At 46.3% G+C, this 20919-nt stretch overlaps 1 pseudogene; it reads right to left on the reverse strand.

The window, feature by feature from the left end:
- Positions 1-173: 173 nt before the first annotated feature.
- Positions 174-8424, reverse strand: LOC114625925 (annotated as a pseudogene).
- Between the last annotated feature and the right edge of the window lie 12495 nt (positions 8425-20919).

Genomic DNA, 20919 nt, shown 5'->3' on the forward strand with positions numbered 1-20919 from the left:
TGCCTCAGACTCCTGGGTGCTATTATTATAGGCATATACCACCATGCCAGCTTTTTTTTCTCATTTTTTTTTTTGTGGGCTTTTCGCGTCTATATATGTTCAAGAGAATGCAGACTGTCTGAGGAAAAGCTGAGGCTTCTACATCTCTTCCACACCCCTTCCTGACAGAACACTCATCTTTCTCGGAGGTACCCATTTGTCTCTGGACACATTCTGTCCTGTGGAGGATGAAAGAATCCATTGATTTCCGTGGTGTAAATGCGAGAGGATGGGATCTGGATCAGTGACTCGGTCACGGCTGTAAAGAAGAATAAGTAAGTCTGGAAGGAGTGAGGACCCGGAGCAGAACGTATTGGTTAATTGGCTTTCTGATTAACTACGGGTTAATGAGAAGATGCTTCTGTCTGAAATCTCTCTAGATTGCCTCAGTCCATTTCCTTGCTTTAATAAGTAGCCTAATGAACATAATTAAATCTCCTCTTACCGACTCTGCATCCTGCAGAGTCTCAGGATCATCGCTCTGAACACAATATGTAATTCTGTCCTGCACTGTAGCTGCAGAAGGAAATGGCTTTATCAGTTTTTTCTACATACGCCCTTACTTTAAACAAACAAACAAACAAACAAACATGGCCACGATCTGTATCTTCATTGTATGTGAATTTATCTTAGTTAAAGCAAGTGCCAGTTGTATATCATAGGCTATGTCCAACCCTTTGATCCATGAGGGGATTTTGAGATTGTGAAATGTAATAATGCTACATAAAAATAGAAGGAAACTAAAATAAAAGGGGCAGGGAGCATGTGGACAGCTAGAGGACAGCAGAATCTGCCGTGAATCCGTAAGGTCTGTCCCCAGGCTGGGCCACAGCCGGGTGCACTGTGAGACTCCTCCTGTGCCTCCTCCTCCCTGACAAAAAGTGGAGCTCTTGCTTTAATGAAATGAAAGTAAATTCGACTAAAATATCAGACCCGAGAAGGGCGGGGGTGGGGAGAGTTGGGTCCCTTTTGTTCACTGATACATTTCTCAATACACCAAGAGGGCCTCCCTTTGTGAAAGTTCTCCAACACGTGTTGGAGGAATGAAAGAACAAAATGGAGAATCAATATTTATTATGTACAAGTGTCTCAGGGTTTTACTGCTGTGAACAGACACCATGACCAAGGCAACTCTTATAAGGACAACATTTAATTGGGGCTGGTTTACAGGTTCAGTCTGTTATCATCAAGGCAGTAACGGACATGGCAGCATCCATGGAGGCATGGTGCAGGAGGAGCTGAGAGTTCTACATCTTCATCTGAAGGCTGCTGGCAGAATACTGGCCTCCAGGCAGTTAGAATGAGGGTCTTATAGCCCACACCCTCAGTGACACACTTGTTCCAACAAGACCACACCTACTCCAACAGGCCTATACCCTTGAATAGTGCCACTCCCTGGGCCAAGCATATATAAACTATCACAAGATAACTTGATTTCATGTCGTGTAATATTTAAGCCAACTGACGAGCACAGCACTGAAACTTAGAAAGTAGAAAGACGTGAATCCATGAATCCATTGCATATGCATTAAGATTGGTGGACACAGGTCCTCCTTAGACAGCCTTAATGACAAATTAACCTTCCAGCAGCTGTCAAATGTTCTGACCAAAATTAAAACATCAACATTCTACTCTGGAAGATATTTCATATGGATTAACACACATTCCTTGAAGTAAGGCCAATGGGGCCATCAAAACTTGGAAACAGAAAATGCCAAGGCAGTCCCTGGTGATTATTATCTGTTAACTCAAGTTGCAAGGACTGACAAGACTGACAAGTGTGCTTACAGCTTCAGACACACACAGGGAAGTAGGGACCAGCAAAAGCACTCTCCTAAAGGGCCAGTCTAAAACCATTCGTTTCACTAAACCATACCTTTTTTGAAGTTGTGAATATTTGTTGACTTGGGTGTATCTCAGGGACTCACTAAAGGACCCTCTGCTATACTGTAACAATCTGTGGATATTTAAAGCAAGAAGTGTGTGGGGTTTGGAAAACCATCCCTGGGTAGATGAGATGAGTAAGAAAGAGGGAAATGAAGATTTGTCTCTTTTTAAAAAATGTATTCATTGTGTATGCGGACGTGCACATGCCTCAGTGCTCATGCTGAGGTCAGAGGACAGCTTGCTGTTCTCTCCTTCCACGTGTGGGTTCCAGGGATCAAACTTAGGCCATTGGGCTTGGCACCAAGCTACTTACCCACTGAGCCATCTCATTGGCCCAACGCTCGTCCTTTTAATTACATCCCAGGCTTGGATGATTTTGAGCACACCTCTAAATCTCTTACTCCTCATAACCTCAACTGCATGCTACAAACAACGCTTTGTGGAACACAAAACCACATTGCCAGTTGACAAAGTTCACTGAACACATCATTGCTATCATTTCCTTATTCCTTGATGTCACCTGGTTTCTGAACACACCCAATAAGAGCCTACCATGTGCTGGAGAGCCTGCCCTCTGGGGAGAGAGAGATCAGGCTTTTTTGCACTCTTGATCTCAGATGTCTGCTCAATCCACTCTACCCTCTTCTGAGCCAGCACTTTCAGAGTTAAGAGAATGGTGAATGAGAAGGTGGTGAAATGACTGGACATAGAATGCGCAGAAGAGGGGACTCTCCTGAGTCCCCTTAGACTGAAAAGACAGCCTCCAGGGAGCAAAGCGGCCAAAAACAGACTGCCTGGAGAAGCAGTGCATTGTGCAGGCTCTAGGGCTTGTAGGATCCAGGTTACTACAGGTTGATCTGAGACTTCAGAAGGCATGGTGTTTTGAAGACCTGGTTTTCTGTTCTATATTCTCGAAAAGACACAATAGTCTTTAAAAGATACATTTCTTCTTTCTTTTTAAAAATGTGTTGATTCTATTTATTTAATGTATATGGGTGTTTTCTGCACGTATGTCTGTGTGCATTCCAAGTACCTGTGAGGACCAAAAGAGAACGTCATGTCCCCAGAGACTGGATTAACAGGTAGTATGGGCTACCATGTAGATACTGGGAATCAAACCTGGGTCCTCTTAACTAAATATTCTTTACTCTGTGAGAAATGCGCTCCATTGGCCTTCCAGTCTTGACAGTACGTCTTAGACCTTCATGGAGGGTGAGGATTTGACTGACCCGAGACTAATAATGTAACTTAACTATTGGTCCCATTCAGTCACTTCCACATACTCCTCCCACTTCAGAAGCTCCTGAGTCTCCAAATGGTTTCCCTGTCAAGATTTCGTAAGACCTTTCTTTCTCTGTTTTTGTTTGTGTGGGTGTGTGTTTTGTTTGTTTTTGTTTTTTTTTTGTTTTGAGGCAGGGTCTCATATAACCCAAGCTGGCCTTGAACTTGCTGTGTAGCCAAGGATAATGACCTTCAACTTTAGGTCCTCCTCCTCCTCCTCCTTCCAAATGCCGGGATTACAGGTGTGTCACCACCATTGATGTTGGGGGGGGGGCAGAGGATCAACTCAAAACTTTACACCCCAGCCCGTCTCCTCCTTTTCAAGCTGTTCATTTTTTGCTCTGGTGAAGGCCTTCAGACTCAGTCACTGTGACTACAGCAATGACTTCCTTGCTGGTGCACTGTGCCTCCCACTGACCACACTGCATCCTGAGTGATTTTTTGGAAAAGAACAATCTGCAATCAGACTCCCTGTTAAGAACTCTTTATTGGTTTTATTGGGGTGAAACCTGGTGAAATCGACCCTCTGGGACAAGGTGCTTTCCTGCTTAAGCCTTTCCCTCATCTCTGAGCATGCTCCCTCTATTCCCATGTTCCAATGGCTGAACCTGAGAGCAAGTACTCTTTCCCTCTACCTAGTGCATGCTACTGCCTGATCCTTCACCCACTAGCTAATCCTGCTTTCTTCAAGTCTCTAGAAAGATTGTCAGGCTACCTCCCCATAGCAGATCCCCTCTAAGCCTCCTGTGCCTGCCTTTATCACACTGTGATTGCATCTGGCTTATCGCTGTTCCTTTCACAGTACATGGACCAAGGTACCTTCCATTAGGTATTTATTTCTTGACCTTATCCATATACCACAGTGTGGGGGATGTTTAAAGAGTTCTCTTTTTAAACCCTGTTTGGTGAAGTGTGTAGTTTTTATTACCCTGCTTTAAGCTCGGGGCAGACAGTGCTACCAGCCCTTGCCCAAGTTCCCTTGGGTCCGCGGATGAAACACACACACACACAGACACACACACACACACACACACACACACACACACACTAGCTTATTATTAACGTGCTTTTAGCTCAATGGCCAGGCTCTTTTAAGCCTCCCTCAGCTAATGTTCCCTCCTCTTCACTCCCAGATCAACACTTCTAATTCTTCCATTAGTTGTTAGTTATCTTCTCTTTGCTCAGCACCCTAAATCTGACCTCAGCTTAGCTGTGTTTTAAATTTCCGGTCTGCTACCCCAGGCCCAGTCAGGAAAGTGGCCGATGGCCACTCCACCTGAGATCTCATATAGCTGGTGACTCTCTCTCCCTCCGGAATAATGATGAATCTCTTTCCGCCCTCTTCTCCATCTCCTCACCTGCCTCAGGAAACCTGGAAGTCCTGCCTCTTCTGCCTAGCCATTGGCTGCTAGCATCTTTATTTGATGGATCAAGAACCAATTGGGGAACAGGACTTCAGCCTTCAGATACAGATTCCCGATCAAAGCATCTGAACTACCCCTTACATTTTGGTTTTCAGGCAATAAATGTGCATTTTAACAAAGATTCAATGCAAGCGGTGCTGTATTTTGTTTATCCATTTGCTTTCAAAACTAGGTAACAAGTCAGGAATCTGACTGTATGCAGCAGGGCAGAGTGACAGTATGACAGATCCTTTGAGAAGAGTCTGTCCCCAGGGTATTTGGGCCCCTTGGTAAGCTTCAGATCACAGTGCGAAGGTGTTGAGTCTGTCCCTCATTTCTAAACCAAGAACACGTAGAAACAAGAGAGTCTTCACTTGCCTCCTTTTGGTTCACCACGTTCTTCTTCTCCTACCTCTGGTCGGTGGACCACATGACCTAAAGAAATCCCTTTTTCAATTTTTTTGTGTCAGATGAATGTCAGTATCCCAGCAAGGCAAAAAAGTTAGACTTACAGTTAGCGTGGCAATATGCACTTTCATTTCGAGTCTCATCAGAAGACTCTCTGGTATGTAGTTAAGATGAACTCTCTGCCATGATCACATGCTCCGTAATAAACGAAGGCTGCTCTCTCTTCCCCTCCACCTTCTTCCCACCTGCTCCTTCCTGTCTTCATTCCCTCTCCTCCTCTGTTCTTATTCCGTTTCCTTTATGAACAATTTCTATCCAAAGCTGGTGGGTAAGCAAGATGGAAGGCTTCACGGAACAGATCAGATGGGTGGGCACACCTACAGAGGCATGCAGTACATTAGAGTAGAAGTCTTGGGGGTGGGTGGGTGGGGGCTACGATTACAAGATGGAGCTGGGGTTGGACGAACAGAGCAGCTTTGGGGAAGAGAAGCCAGTGTGTGCTGCTGTCCTCCAGTGCTGTGGAGAAGGTGAATGAATATTTGATGGAGAAACGAATTAGGCAAGTCCCTTGGGCCAAGCTCTGCCTTTCAACACATTTATTATAAATTGCTTGGGAACATTTCATAAGTTAAGTTGGCACAGGGTTAATTTAGCTTTCAGACCAACCAACACATACCATGCAGTCATGCTAGGGCCAAAGGTCATGACTGGGGAAGTCTGACATGGCTAGAGTATCGAATACCCCATCCCAGTTTCAAGATGGGCATATGGCTAACTGAGCTTTGTGCAGACTGACCTCAGGGTTCTTGTATGTGGTCTCCGACTTAACTCAGTTTTCTCAACAGAAATCCAGGAAGTGGGTAGAGTTTATTGGTGCTCTGTATTTTCAAATTGGCCAAAGTTTGTATTTTTTAAAAGGTGAATATGAAACCACTCTCCTCCCTTTCTCCTTTCCCTCCCTCCCTCTCCCTCCTTCTCCCTCCACTCCTCTTTCAGGATGTCTTAAACACAAGATCTTTCTGACATCTCCCCAGTATTGGGACTCTTGATCCGTTTTGTCAGAGTTCATAGACACTTGTTGAGTGGGGAGGGGGGTGGAGATGAGGGTAGGGTTTCCTTTGTCATGGAAAGTAAAGGAACTCTTTGGGAAAGAATCTGACTAAACTGGGCACCCAAAGGGCCATCTCCTTGTTAAGAGGGTCCGACCTCCAACCTTTCTGCAAGCCCGGCCTCTGCTTCACACCTTTTCCATACAGACAACCAGGGGGTTGCTGCCTCTTAGTGCAAAGGAAGAGGCCATTTGAATAAGCTAAACACAGAAGAGAAAGAACCACTGTCCCAAGGATACATATTATTCATGGGCAACAGCATGAAAACAGTGAACTGTGAAGAAAAAAACCCAACAGATCCCAGGGGGCATTTTTTTCCAGCTACACCCAAGCCCCACCACACTCTCAGGCAGTTGTAACCTCTCTGATAACAGAGAATCAACACAGAAGAAGTTTGGGCTCCCCCAGAGACCTACTTTATACAAAAGGGAAGTTTGGGACCAGGTCTCATGGGTAGCAAGACTGAGAGGCAGTCATAAGACAAATGTTCCTTCCAGCTAAGATTCTAGAATTTCTTTCCTTTTTTTTTCCATTTTTATTTCCTTATTTTGGATGTGTTTAGTGTTTAGGGAGGGAGGCACATCACAGAAGAAACTCAGGACACCGGGATTGGAGGCAGGAACCTTTTTACCATCTCTTGGGCCCAAATACAAGAATTCCAGCACTTTAAAAATACTATTTCAAGCCAGGCAGTAGTGGAACACACCTTTAATCCCAGCTCTTGGAAGGTAGAGGCAGGTGGATCTCTAAGTTTGAGACCAGCCTGGTCTGCAAAGTAAGTTCCAGGACAGTCTGGGATACACAGAAAAATCTTGTCTTGAGAAAGGAAAATAAAAATAAAAATAAAAAATATTATTTAATTTTAAAAGAGATTATAAAATACATCATTTCCTCTTTCTGCTTCCTCTCTCTGAACCATCCTCCCCCCATGCTTTCATTGCTCTCCCTGAAATTCATGGCGTTTCCTCCCCGATAATTGTTATTACATACATATTTGTATGTGCATGTGCACATAGATGCCTAAATTCAGCCTGCTCCCTCTGTGTGTTACTCATATATATGTTTTCAGGGTTGGCTATTTGTGGTTGGATAATCAATTGAGTCTTCCCTGTGGAAATAGCACTGCTCAGAGAACATGAGATGACCCACTGCCCATCCATGTTAAATTCTTTTTTTTTTATTTCTGAAAACAAGCTTTCTTTAAATAAGGATTTAAATATATTACATAACATTAAAACTGGAGGGGAAAAGAAAACCAAAAGACCAGTTTGTTCCTTCACATGGCACAGCGGCTCGTATAGAGTTGAAGGTTCTACAGCTAGCCACATGACCAATGACACCAGCTTGGCATATGTTCCTTTGTCGTAAGTTTCACTGACACCAGGCTGGCCTTACCCTTCATATTTCAACATCCCTTGGCTAGGATAGATCTGCTTAAAAAGACTGCCCTGGTGGTGAGCTAGATGTCCATGACTTCTCTGGAAAGGTGGCTTTCTGAATTCTGCCTACCTGGTCAGACACCAGGGGTTCTTTTTATGGCTAGAGACTCCCTCTAGTGACATAGCTAGGGCAGTGTTACCCATACTCTTGGTCACCTGGGCTGTTCAAGTGATGACACTCTCCTAGGGTGGGGGACTCTGTAAAGGAAGCCCCAAGGAACCTCTGGTCAGACATAGCCTCCTGTGATCTTGGGGTTCTTGGCTGAAACCTTGTTATTGCATTGTTTCAGGGTGGACACTGCCAGGGCTTACTGTTTAACCTGTTTAAATGAGGGACTTCAAGACTGCACAGCATGGCTCTTTTCAGTTTATTGCATGAAGGAGTTACACTAGTCCAAGTTAAAAGCGGACCCCAAATGATTACATTATACAAGCTGTGAGGTTTTTAAACTTGTGACAAGGGACAGAAGGGAAATTCTACTCATTGCAAGGAAATCCTCACTTAAGCTTCTGAGAGCCACAAGCACTTGAAACCCATGAACCTTCAGCTGATCGTACTTAGCCAGTCCAATCTCTATCAGGAACTGGCATATGTTCTTGCGCTGGTCACCCTGTAGCTGAATTACTTCTCCATATTCTGGATACCATTGCAGGCAAATTTCTTCTTAAACACCTTCACTATAGTTTCTTTTTATCGTAATCATCAGCGATCACTTGGACAGTTGGAAGGGTCTTCCTGCCGTTTCTCTGTTGAATTCTTATATGGATATAATCCTCAGTGCCAGCAGAAGGTAGGTCATCACCCTCACTTGCATCAGCAAAGGGGTCGAAAGAGTGGAGGTTCTGGATAGCAGACATACGATATGATTCCTTTTCCTCGGTGGAAACGGCCTGTGGAAGGCGGCTGCGGGAGAAGGCGGGCGGGGGGTAGGGTGAGTGGGGGAGGGGGGAGAGAAGGAGCGTCGGGAAGCGAGGGGGCTCGAGGGGGAGGCAGCTGAGTCCTCGGGGGCGGCTCAGTGACTGGGCCCATGTTAAATTCTGACAAATGGCCAGTGAGGTAGCTCAAAGGCACCTGCCAGCAAGTTTGACAACCACTCCATGCTCACGTTGTGGAAGAGTTTCTGAAGTTGCCTTCTTACATGCTTTAAAAAAGAAAAAAGAATAGCCTTTGACCCAGCTGGGTCTGGCTGGGGTCACACTGGAAATGTCCTGTTAACCTAGGCTTATGTTGGGTGTGGTCACGCAGCTCTCAAAGCGGCATACAAGAGGTATCTGTGAGCTCCACAGACATAGAGAGAGGATTGACCAACACTCTAAGTGACACATGTGATACCAGGCTGGTGAGAAAAAGACATTCTAGACACCTGAGGCCAAGGATTCTGAAGGGACGCCTCAGAGGGTTACACAGAGCAAGGGAGGGTGACAGGGCCAGCAGGAGAGCAGAGGGGAGTGAGAACAAAGCGCTCTGACAGGAGCCCAGTTCTCACAGTCACTGATCCAGGGCTGGGGCTCAGCTCCCTCAGCAGCTCCAGCTACAGTTCTGCTCCACCCCACCCCCAACACCAGCCTGTCCCCATGGAGTCTCAGAGCCTGCACCAGCTGCAGGGACCCTCATTCTTGGCTTTCCACAGTGTCCTGAGCAGTTTCACTTTCTCCCTCACAGTCCAGGGGCTGAGGGAAGTGTCTGCCTCACCTTCATCCTGAGAGAGCAAAGGCCAGCTCCTGCGTGGTCCCTCTGGCTCTCCTGGAAATGCACAACTGTAAAGGAGAGCCCTGGGAACTCTGGAGAATGAAACACCAAGGCTGCTATGCAAATGTATTCACGGGAATCTCTGCTTCCTGCTCCACACCCTGGCCCTAAGCTGGAGGCAAATGAAATTTCCCCAGGAAGAAGGTCAAAGCATCCTTGCAGGGATGCAAATGCTGGCCTCTGCTCCTCCTTGGGAAGGAGCATCACTCTGAGGGCTCCGTGTGCCCACCTGGCAGTAGATGGTGATTCCAAACTCAGCCTGCACACCTGTGTCCAGGTGACCTGGTGATCCAGGGGACAACAGAGACTCTGGAATGCCTTTGTGTCTGTCCCATGCTAACCTTGAACCTGGGAGGGATGGGGGCATTGTACAGGGCATGGATAGAAAGCTGTTGCCGTAGCTTTCTGGTCTTGTCCTTACAGATGACTACATCAGGTGATGTGTACACGAGCTATGGGAATACAAGTCTGCTCTGTGTAGACCTGGAGTTAAGAGAGCGTCCCACAAAACCCTGGGGCAGAACCTATGGCTCTGCTTCTACATGGGTTGGAAAAACACATGCTCTTAACTGCTGAACTGCCAGCAGAAACACAATTTTTAAAGGGCTATTTTGATTAGGCTATTTTGATTATATCAGACTAAGCACAGCAATTCTAAAAAGATACTGTTTAACATGGCCATATGCACCTGTGATTCTGGCACTCAGAAGGCCAAACTAAGACCCGTTTCTAGTTTGAAAAGTGTGAAGTCCCCCTGCCTGGCTATATAGTAAAACCCCATTAAAAGAAGGAGAAGGAGAAGGAGAAGGAGAAGGAGAAGGAGAAGGAGAAGGAGAAGGAGAAGGAGAAGGAGAAGGAGGGAGTAGGGGAGAGATGGCTCAGAGGTTGAGGACCTGCTGCTCTTCCAGAGGTCAATCCTCAGCAACCACGAGGTGGCTCACAACCATCTGTAATGAGATCTGATAAATTTTCTATCTTAAGACGTACAAGTGGTCAGAGCCCTCATATGCATAAAATACCTAAATAGTAAGTCTTTGAAAAACTGGAGGAAATTCATTTCAGTTCTAAAGACTCAGTCTAGAGTGAGAAGCAAAAACCAGAAGGAAAGGAAAGAGATCATCACTGAATGAATCACTAAAAAATTCCCTAGCTATGAAGAACAAGCATTTTCCCCTTTTCAATTATTTTTAAATTAATTTATATATGGTGTGTGTGTGTGTGTGTGTGTGCAATGTGCATGCAGGCATATGTGAACATACACACCACAATGCATGTGTAGAAGTCAGAGGATAACCAGATAATTTTGGGGTCTTAGTTCTTATTGGCTTACAGACAATTAATTAGGCTTCTCTCAGGAACTTAGCAGCAGTGGCCTAACCATAGAGCTTCCAGGTGTATAAGAGGGACTGCTTAGCTACCCCAGCTTGCTCACTCTCTTCCAATCTCTCTCTCTCTCTCTCTCTCTCTCTCTCTCTCTCTCTCTCTCTCTCTCTCTCTCTCTCCCTGCCTCTGCTGGTCACTCTTGCTGTCTTCCTTCCTTCCTCCCTTTCTTTCTGTCCTTCTCCCCTCTAGTCTCTGTCTCTACCTCTTTCCAGATCTCTTTCCCTTCCTTGAGTATACTTCCTTTATACCAGGCCTGTCTCATGGCCTGATTCCTCAGGGGATACTTTGGCACAGGCCTGCTAACACACTCCCTCCCTCCACATCATACCACATTATAAAACGTAGCAAACACTCTTGATAATGGAAATTGTTCCAAACCAAGGCACAACATCATACACTTTGGGGGAACTGGGAGCCTACATAAGTCTTTTTAAAACACTCTATTTCTAAGAGGTTAACCGAGGATGCACACCTCCTCCTCCTCCTCCTCCTCCTCCTCCTTCATCTTCTTCTCCCTCCTCCTCCTCCTCTTCCTCCTCCTCCTCCTCCTCCTCCTCCTCCTCCTCCTCCTTTTTTTTGGATTTTTCGAGACAGGGTTTCTCTGTGTAGCCCTGGCTGTCCTGGAACTCACTCTGTAGACCAGGCTGGCCTCGAACACAGAAATCCGTGTGTCTCTGCCTCCCAAGTGCTGGGATTAAAGGCGTGCGCCACCAGGATGCACACTTCTTAATAAAGGAGCATGCAAGAAATAGGAACACAATGATCCAGGGGAAAAACCCAACATACAAAAGAGAAGATGAACGGAGAGCACCTGGCCAAGTCAGAGCAGAGCAGAAGGCTGCAGAAGAGGATACTTGAGGCCACTGAGACCGACAGAATTCCTGAAGTGGCCAGATGTATTACAAGTTGCTGCTGACAACTGATGCAGAGGTTGGGTTGAATTGTTAAGCATATATAGAGAACCCGAAAGTAAAAAGAAAACAAACAGAAATATCACAACAGCAAGAGCAACAAAGCCACACTGTTACTACAGTCAAAGGAAATAAGGTTTTGTAAGAAAGAAATCACGAGGCTATCGCATGACTCCAGTATGAGCAATATTTACATAGATTTGTATAAACAATGACTATGGACACAGCCAAAGTTACAACAGGACTGTACAGGAGGGTGAAGAAAGTGGCGCCTGCAGATGCCCAGCATCGTGGTAATGTAAAAAAGAAAAGATCATCGGACTGAAGAGATGGCTCGCTGGCTGCAATTCCAGAGGACCCGAGTTAGGTTCCCTCCAGCCACCTGGAGGTGCTCCCACAAGTTGACCTCTGACCTCTGCTATGGCAAGCATTCATGCATGGGGTTGTGTGTGAAGAATTCATAATAAAGATATAAAATATATCAAAAAAATGAAAGAAATCTTTATTTTAAAAAAGTATAAAAGACAGAATAGGAGATAATATTTCAAATGGTGTACCTGTCAAAGGGCCGTAGTCAGAATATATAAAAACTGTTATAATTTAACAGTAAGATCAGGCATGTTAGCACAGGACTTTAGTCCCAGCACTTAGGAGGCAGAGGCAGGTGGATCTCTGTGAGTTTGAGTTTGAGGCCAGCCTGGTCTGCAAAGTGAGTTCTAGACTAGACAGGGCTACATAGTGAGACTTTTTTCCCTGAATCCCCTAGAAGTACTTAGGAGCCTTCAGGGGTCCCTGGTCACACACTGAATATGTGTGTGTAAAATAGATCTCCCAAAACACACACCCACTCACTAAGCACTGGATTTAAAACTTAAAACTAGGTTATATAGGCTTCTAATTATATAGACATGTAAGGTGCATTATTGTACCATAATATGTAAAGCCAGTGACACAGATACGAAGTATAGTGAGGACTCGTATTAAATCAAATAATCACAGGCTGTGTTATATAGCACAGACAGGAAGAACACTTGCCTAGGACCCTGGGCTCTAAACAGTACAGACAATAAAATTAATCACATGGTCATGTTGGATGGTGAACACCTACAATCTCAGCACTTGGGAAGCGTAAGCAGTAACATCGGCATTCAGGGTCCCTGAGCACACAGTGAGTGAGGCTTGAATCATTGGATGCCAAAAAGACACGCTTGACATCTATTTTGTGCACTGAAAACCACCTAAACTAACTCTTGTCATCTTTGACAAAAGAGGTCCAGCACTGCCCCACCCATACAGCCCATCTTCAGGTTTGAAACATGAGGCTTAAGTTTGTTTTGTTCTGGAATTCAATATGCTGACCAGGCTAGCTTCAAACTCAGATTGTCTACTTTTGCCTCCTGAGTGCTGGGAATTAAAGGTGTGTTCCACCGTACTCAATATGTTTTCTTTTTAATTATTATTTATACATATGTGGGTGCTTTGCTTGTGTGTGAGTCTGTGGACTACATGTGTGCGGGTTCCACTGAGGTCAAGAGAGAGCATCAGATTGTGTGGCGTGTAGGTTCTCAGAATTGAACCTGGTGATAAGTTATTTCTCTGCCAGTGAAATGAGCCAATTCAAGCCAGATCACAGTATATAAACGCAGGTTTATTGTGAAGCTGTTCTCAGGCGAGTTCACTGGCCTCAAGGAGGAGGAGAAAGAGAGAAAACTCATACTCATGCAGAAAGAAGAGGAGAGAGAGAGAGAGAGAAAGAGAGAGAGAGAGAGAAAGGGAGAGAGAGGGAGAGAGGGGGGAGAGAGAGAGGAAGAGGGGAGGGAGAGAGAGAGGGAGAAAGGGAGAGAGAGAGAGAGAGAGTGTTAGTTCAGGGTTGGGGCGGGGTCTGCCAGGTGGGGACTGAGGGATGCTGGGAGAACCTCGAGGCCTGGTCTGGTGCTTTGGTATATAATATGCACTTCAGCCCCTAGAGCTAGGTCTGAAATCCATCCAGCACCTGGGTCCTCCAGAAGAGCAGCCAGTACTCTTAACCACAAAGTCATCTCTCCAGCCCCCTTCTTTTCCTCCCTCCCTCCCTCCCTCCCTCCCTCCCTCCCTCCCTCCCTTCCTTCCTTCCTTCCTTCTTTCTGTTTTGTGACAGAGTCTTCTCTGGCTTGCTGTGCAGACCAGACTGGCCTTGAACTCATAGAGATCCTCCTGCCTCTGCTTCCTGAATGGTGAGATTAAAATCGTTCACCATCACATTCCTCTTCGGCTAGAAGCTTAGGTTTAAGTATGGAACAAGTATAGAAGTCGGTATAGCTAAGCAGGCTTGAGCAAGGTGTGGCACCAAGCACATCACTTTCACTGCTCCAGCTTCTCCTGTAAGGTGGTCTGACAAATTTTCAAAAACTTGAGAATCTCTTCCGAAGAGACAAAGACCCCCTGCATAGCATCAATCTTCAGCCCGTTCTTTCTCCCAGAATGAGATGCCTGAGACAGCTGAAGGGGTGGGCAGCACAGGTCTCCTCAGAATATCATTACTGCTAGTGAATGAGTGGTGCAGCTGGAAAAGAGATTGGCTTTCTCCTCTGTGACATATTCTAAGTCAGTGGCCGCGAGTCGCCTCACAAGCGAATGGTTCACTTCTCAGTCTAAAATAATTTAACCTACCCACCTACCTTTCTGGTCTTGTCCAGTGCAGTGTCTTCATTATGTGTGTAGTTTTGTTTCGAGGGTTAGCCTTGGTGACTGGAGTTGTCAGGTCATAGGCAGGGCCTTGGCAACCCTAACAAGGTAGTCTGAAGCATGCCCTCAATATGCCAACCAGACAGACCAATGATAAAGAAAGGAGGTTTATTAAATATGGATGCAGTGGAAAGGGGAACCAAGGGGTTTAGTGACCCACCTCCATACCTTCTGTCCCCTGCACCCAACTAGACCATCTCCAGGGTCTTGGCATGAAGTTCAGGCTTAAATAGAAGGTACAAAAACGCATACACTAGCAACCTCCCTTTCCCACCCAGATGTGACTCCTCAGCACATGTTTGTCCTCTAAGTGGGCTGACAACTGGGAGATCTCTCTTCTTGAGGCAAGTTCCCCTCTGGCTGACACCGGGCCTTTTCCTCCTCCCAATGAGAGATTCCTGGGGAAATTCCAGTTCCTTGCGGAGGGAGCTTGTTGCAAAGCCGAGAGCCAAACGGAGGGGGCACAGGTATCTCTTTAGAGTATCTTCCTGCTTGTCACAGTCAGGCCTATACTTATTCTTCCAAGCCTTGCTCCAGGTTTCCATGTTGTGGTCCTTGGCCACTCTTAGGTTCCAGACACTGTGTCCTCCACGTCCACTGAACTGCCATCAAGTGGGGACTATCAACAGCTTTGAGGATTTGGGGCCAGTGTATTCATTTGTATAACCAATGTACCAAACAAGACATACGACACCTAAAAGTTCCCTCATGACCTCTTGCTCTCATGTCCTACGTTTTTCAGTGGGGTAGCTGCACACATTCTGCCTGTGACAGTTTATCTTGATGGCCAGCTCGGCTAGGTTGATATCCCCTGTAGGATTAGGAAAGCCCACTGCTGGACGGCCATGATGCCGTTTCCAGAGCTGTTCACGGACAGGAAGATCCGTGCAAGATAGACCATGGGGCTGGGTGTTCAGGCGAGATAAGGCTGTGGGAGTGGGGTGGCGGGAGGAAACCATCAAGAGCAGGTGTTCTCTGTTTTCTGGGTGTCACGCCCCCGCAAACCCCCATGTACAGGGACTCGTGTTGATAAAATCACGAACCAAACTGAATCTTGTCCCCCTTTAAACTAATTTCAATGCACACACTATTCTTTTTTCTGTCTCTCTCCCTCCCTCAACCTGTGTGAATGTATGCATGGGCAGGTGTGTGTGTGTGTGTGTTTGTGTAGGTGTGCCCAAGTCACAACATACATGTGGAGATCAGGGAACAACTTATAGAGTTGGTTCTTACTCCTATTATGTGGGTCTCGGGGATACAATTCAGGCCGTTAAGCTTGACAGCAAGCGGATAACTATCGTAGTATCCCACACTACACTTTAAATTGATGTCCTTAGAATGCACTGGGCTTTGTGTTTGTGTCTATGTGTGGGAGAGTGTGCAGTGTGGTGTTGGTGTGTGTGTTTAGGAGTTGGAGTGTTTTTGTGTTTGAGTAGGGGTGCATCTGGGAGTGGGAGGATATTTGTGTGGGGGTGTGTGGGAGTCGGGGGTGGGTGCTTGTGTATAGGCCTGGGTACACGAGTGTGCCATAGCTCACTTGTAGAGGTCGGAGGACGCTTTCTAATGCTGGCCTTCACCTTCCCACCTTTTTTTGAAGTAAGTCTTCTCGCTGCTATAAGCCAGGCTAGCTGTCCCAGTGTCGGAACACAGTTTAAGAATGGTGTCCTGGGAGAATTCTGCGTGCTTGTGAGAAAACTCCAGGAAGCCAAGAGTTACCTCTTCAGTTTCTTCAAAAACATGGAATTGTTCTTGGATTATGGTCTTGTACCCCTCCCTGGGGTAGCAGACAGGAGTGAGTTTACTTCAGATTATTCACTACTATTACAGGATATTTGGTTCTTATACATAAAAACCTGTTAGCAAAACATACAAGCTTAGAAAGATACTGCATTTGTCAGATGCAGTTAGATCTGTCTTGAAGAGCTGCAGTTTGGATGCGGCTCTGAAAGCCGCCATAGATAAGACTGCTAAAGAACACGAAGCGTCTGCCTATTGCTGAGGAGAGGCCTTGTGGATTTTGCTCTGCGAGGGACAGCTGAAAAGCCTTGAGCTGCCCCACCGTAATGGTTGGCACCTACTGACTTGGCTTGGAGCCCCCTGCCCCACTATGACTGGGCCGTGGTTCAGCCTGCCAAGGCTGTGGGGGAGGAGCTAGACTTTGTTTATGGAAATTGGACCTTTGAGATCTCAATCTCTCTTTTGGCTCTTTTGGCTTGGAAGAGCTTCATGGAAGAAGCTCCAGGTAAGAGGAAGGGACTCCTGGGCTTGTAGGAACCACAGAGAAGCAGCTGGCAGGACACAGAAGAGGATTCTAGGAAAGAGAGCTAAGGAGCCCTGTGGGGTTTGGAGGAGCTCAAGAGAAAGAATGAAACAGATGGGAAGAGATTCCCAAAGAACTGGCAGGTTAATTGTCCGATCAGGCTTGTAAATAGATATTTTGTATGTGGTTAAGACAATAAAGTTACCTCCACTGTGGTAACTGGTTATACCCAGTTCCTGCCTCCTGTGTCCTTATTGGTATAAATATCAGACAATTTAAAGTTTTATATATTATACATTACAACTGGCTATTGTTTGTTTATATTCCTCTATGGAAAAACGTTTTTTTGTCATATGTAGCTTGTCCTTGTGATTGGACACTTTCCTCATGTGACTTCTCTTAACCATCAAAGTATAAGTTGTCTGAATCTCTGAATAAAGTTGGCCATTGTGTGAGACTTTATTCGGAGTCATCTATCAGCTCCGTTCTCTCAGGCTCCACTCCAACTAGAGCGGTAGACACCCCAGAAGTTTAAAAGATGTTTGTCTCTGCCTCTGTTCTCCCACTGGGGGTGAACTAGGAGTAAAGAACTGCTGCATCCAGATTTCATGTGTTCTCAGGATTCAAACTCAAGGCCGTCTCCCAGCCCATCACTAAGCGTTTTATTTTTAAAGAATTAGTTATTTTGCCAGGCAGTCGTGGCACTCGCCTTTAATCCCAGCATTTGGAAGGCAGAGGTAGGCAGATTTTTGAGTTTGAGGTCATCCTGGTCTACAGAGTGAGTTCCAGGACAGCCAGGGCTACACAGAGAAACCCTGTCTCGAAAAACCAAAAAAAAAAAAAAGTTATTTTACATATATGAGTACACTGTAGCTGTCTTCAGACACACCAGAAGAGGGCGTCTGATCCCATTACAGATGGTTGTGGGCCACCATGTAGTTGCTAGGAATTGACCTCTGGAAGTGCAATCAGTGCTCTTAACCACTGAGCCATCTCTCCAACCCCTCTCCAGGTATATATATATATATGTGTGTGTGTGTGTGTGTGTGTGTGTGTGTGTGTGTCATATATATGTCATATATATATGACAATAGTTTCACCAAGGAGATGGTTGTGGTCAGGACTTGAACCTGGGCTTTGCAATCCAGGAATCGCCACTTTTAAAATCTTAATGACTGCATAGCATTTCCTCAAATGTTAATCAACTTATTTAGAAAGAAAAATATATGAGGCAAAAAAATAAAAAATTATTTCACCAGATCTTTTCTTGCTGTTATTGAAATTAATTTTCAGTTACACAATGCCACTGTAGCTCTGTGAGTGTGGTTAGGTTGCTGTTTAGTTGCTTGCTTGGTTTTTACTGGGAGGGGTTTGGTGGTTTTCTGCCTCTTTCTCTGTTATTATTCTATGGTCTGTACATGTTATGTCACCATTCTGCACTGTCATGAAGTAATCTTAATCTATTCTTCCCAATAACCTCTAGATTCCCAGGAACTGGGTAATATTTCCAGAAGCATGTAAGCTTTCTTGCAACTCCAACTCTCATGGCAGAAACTAAATTCCTACTGCTTTTCCAAAGGTGCTTTTTTCAGACGCTGTCCGGCCCTGGGTGAGGGCAGCCACTAAGGATAAAAGCCCATCGTGTTCTGTCTACTTCTCAGAGTGCTCTGCTCCAAACTCCTCTCAGAGGTCCCCTTTCCCAGTTCCACACTGCTCTTCCCACATGCTGTCAGATAGTGTGGTCCCTTACTGTCCCAGGAGTTGCATCAAAGCCTGGATCTGACCTTCCAGCCCTAGGCAGCCCGCTCAGCTCTACTGTGAACAGCACAGTAACTTTCTGAAACAGTTTTCTGCCCTGCAGGAACATGATTCTTCACCACACGACAAACTACCAGGCCCAGCGTGGTGGCATATATCTTTAATGCCAGCACTTAGAAGACAGGCGAATTTCTGTTTATTTCTACATAGCGGGTTCCAGGCCAGCCAGGGTCACACAGTGAGGCCTTGTCTCAAAAAGGTTTTGTTTTTCTAAGAAACTGTGAAACTCTGGGTTTCTTTTCCGTACTTTCTGTACTTTCCCCTTCCTACCCTCCTCCTCCTCCTCCTTCATCCCTGGTGACATCAGCCTGAACAGGTTCCTGTCTGTCCTCTCCTCGACAACCCGGTCTTTAGTTTAGAGTCGTTGGAGCTCTGGTCCCGCCATGATTTGCGCCTGCGCTGTGCAGATAAGTACATCGCACCCTGTCTGCTGTCTGCTCGGCGTAGGAATCACTACCTAAAAGGCAGCCCTGGGCCAGAGACCACAGGCGAGTTCCCAGCTTTTCTTCCCTGCAGAAAGGGACGCCAGTGCCTAGACAGGACGCTACTAAGTAGCTCTGCTCCGGCTCCAGACCGCAAAGTGCGCGCGCACCTCCAGCCGGCAGAGCCGCAGTGCGGCCGCTGATTGGCTGCGCGGGGTCAGGCGCTGTGGCGTGAACGCGAGTGACCCCGGGGCCGGTGCTGACCGAGAGTAACCCCGGGAGGGCGTGCCTCGCTGGGCGTCTGCACCCACGACCATCCCGGGGCGGCGCGAAGAGGCAAGGTGTGGGGCCGAGAGTTCAATGCTCACCCCAGATGAGCAGGCGGAGCCTCTGCACAGCCCCTCCGCCGCCAGCTTCAGGTCTTTAGTTGAATGAGGCTCAAAGTGCGATTGGAGGTGTCTCGGGTCACTGAGAAGGTGGTTTATGGGGTTAACGAATGGCTGTAGCGGCCGTGTGCCCTAGTGACCCCAGTGGGATGGCTCCTCCTCACACTGTCCTTGATCCAGGAAAAGGCATGGCAGGAAGCTTTGTTTGTCAGAAACTGACGTTACTCAAGGTACTCACCGCGTACTTCAGGGACAAAAGAGTGGGTTGGTGGGAACAGGCTTTTGTGAAAGACTGGAGGAACCGGGACAAAAGAGTACGCGTGAAGAATGAAGGGTGCCACACGAACACTGGTAGTGAAAATTTAAAATGGTTGCTCCGCTGTGGAAAAGTTGAGTAGGTGAGCAACTCCAATCCTACTCATGTGCCCAGATCAGCTACAAACATCCCAAAGGTCTTAAGAATTTTTACACAAACGTCTACAGCAGGACCATTCACAGAAACAACTGAATAGTTAGCAGACGTTTATCGGTGAAGCAGCCTAAAATGTTCTGGAACTAGATGTAGAAAGCACATTATAACTGAATTGTGTGTGTGTGTGTGTGTGTGTTACAGTCAATTCCTCTTCAAATTGTGTGTGTGTGCCCGTGTGTATATTTTTAAGTACACATGTATGTGAATTAAAGAGAGTCCTTCTATTGGTCTGGAATCTCTATAAAGGAGTAAGACTAGAGCCATGAGCAAGCTTGAGCCGTCGCTGGCCTTTCCACTCACTACCTCAAGCTTGAGCCGTCGCTGGCCTTTCCACTCACTACCTTCATCTTTAAAGCCTGGGTGGGATGTACTCAAGACAAGGGTTCTACTTTGGTCTCTCTGAGAAGGGTCTCTTTTGGACAGATCACTGAACCAACACAACATACTCCCTGTGGCTTGGGTGTGGCAGGCTGGGCAGTACAGTGGGGAAAGGAAGAGTTGGGTCATCAAAAGGGGGAGTGTTCTGCCTCTGGCAACCTCGGGATAGAGTCCTAGCAGCCTGTAATTAGGGCTTGTGGCACTTGCCCTAAGGTCAACACTCAAGAGTGACATAGTTAACTCTAGGTCACAGAATAGGACTGTCCCTCCCTGTGACATTTCCCACAGTTGGTAGCAGAGTTAGAGTTTAAAAGAAAAGGAGCAATCATTCACTAATTTTATCCAGTACCATCTGTTTTAGGTGCAGGGAGACATTTCTAATAGAGGAAGGTAGTCTTGAGGGTCTCAGCTTGACTGCAGAGTAGAACACAGTCAAGCTCCATGGGAGAGAAAGGAGATTAAAATTGCATGTGGTTGGATGTTATGGGAGGGTGAGTGACATCTGTTCCCGATAAACAGAATGTTATGCAAGGCGGCTGGAACATGATTTTAGCTTCCCACCACTGCCAGCCAGGGAGGAGGACCACACCACCAGGTTCTTTCTCTCAGTCTAACAGGGTATCACCAGCAGGATCCTAGGCATTAGAGACATCCGGTTATGCCTGTTTTGTCCTGTCTTCCATACCCGACCATTGCACCAATATTCACGTTCTTCTCTCTAAGGGAGCACTGCCGCACTATAGCATGTTATAGTGAGATGAGATGCTGTCTACACCACAGCGTGGTATCCCTCTCTAGGAATGTTAACTGCATTTATCACTGTGTCCTCCAGTGTGTGGATTTAGAACT

Source organism: Grammomys surdaster, unplaced genomic scaffold (assembly GCF_004785775.1).
Source record: "Grammomys surdaster isolate TR1022 unplaced genomic scaffold, NIH_TR_1.0 66, whole genome shotgun sequence".
Lineage (NCBI taxonomy): Eukaryota > Metazoa > Chordata > Mammalia > Rodentia > Muridae > Grammomys > Grammomys surdaster.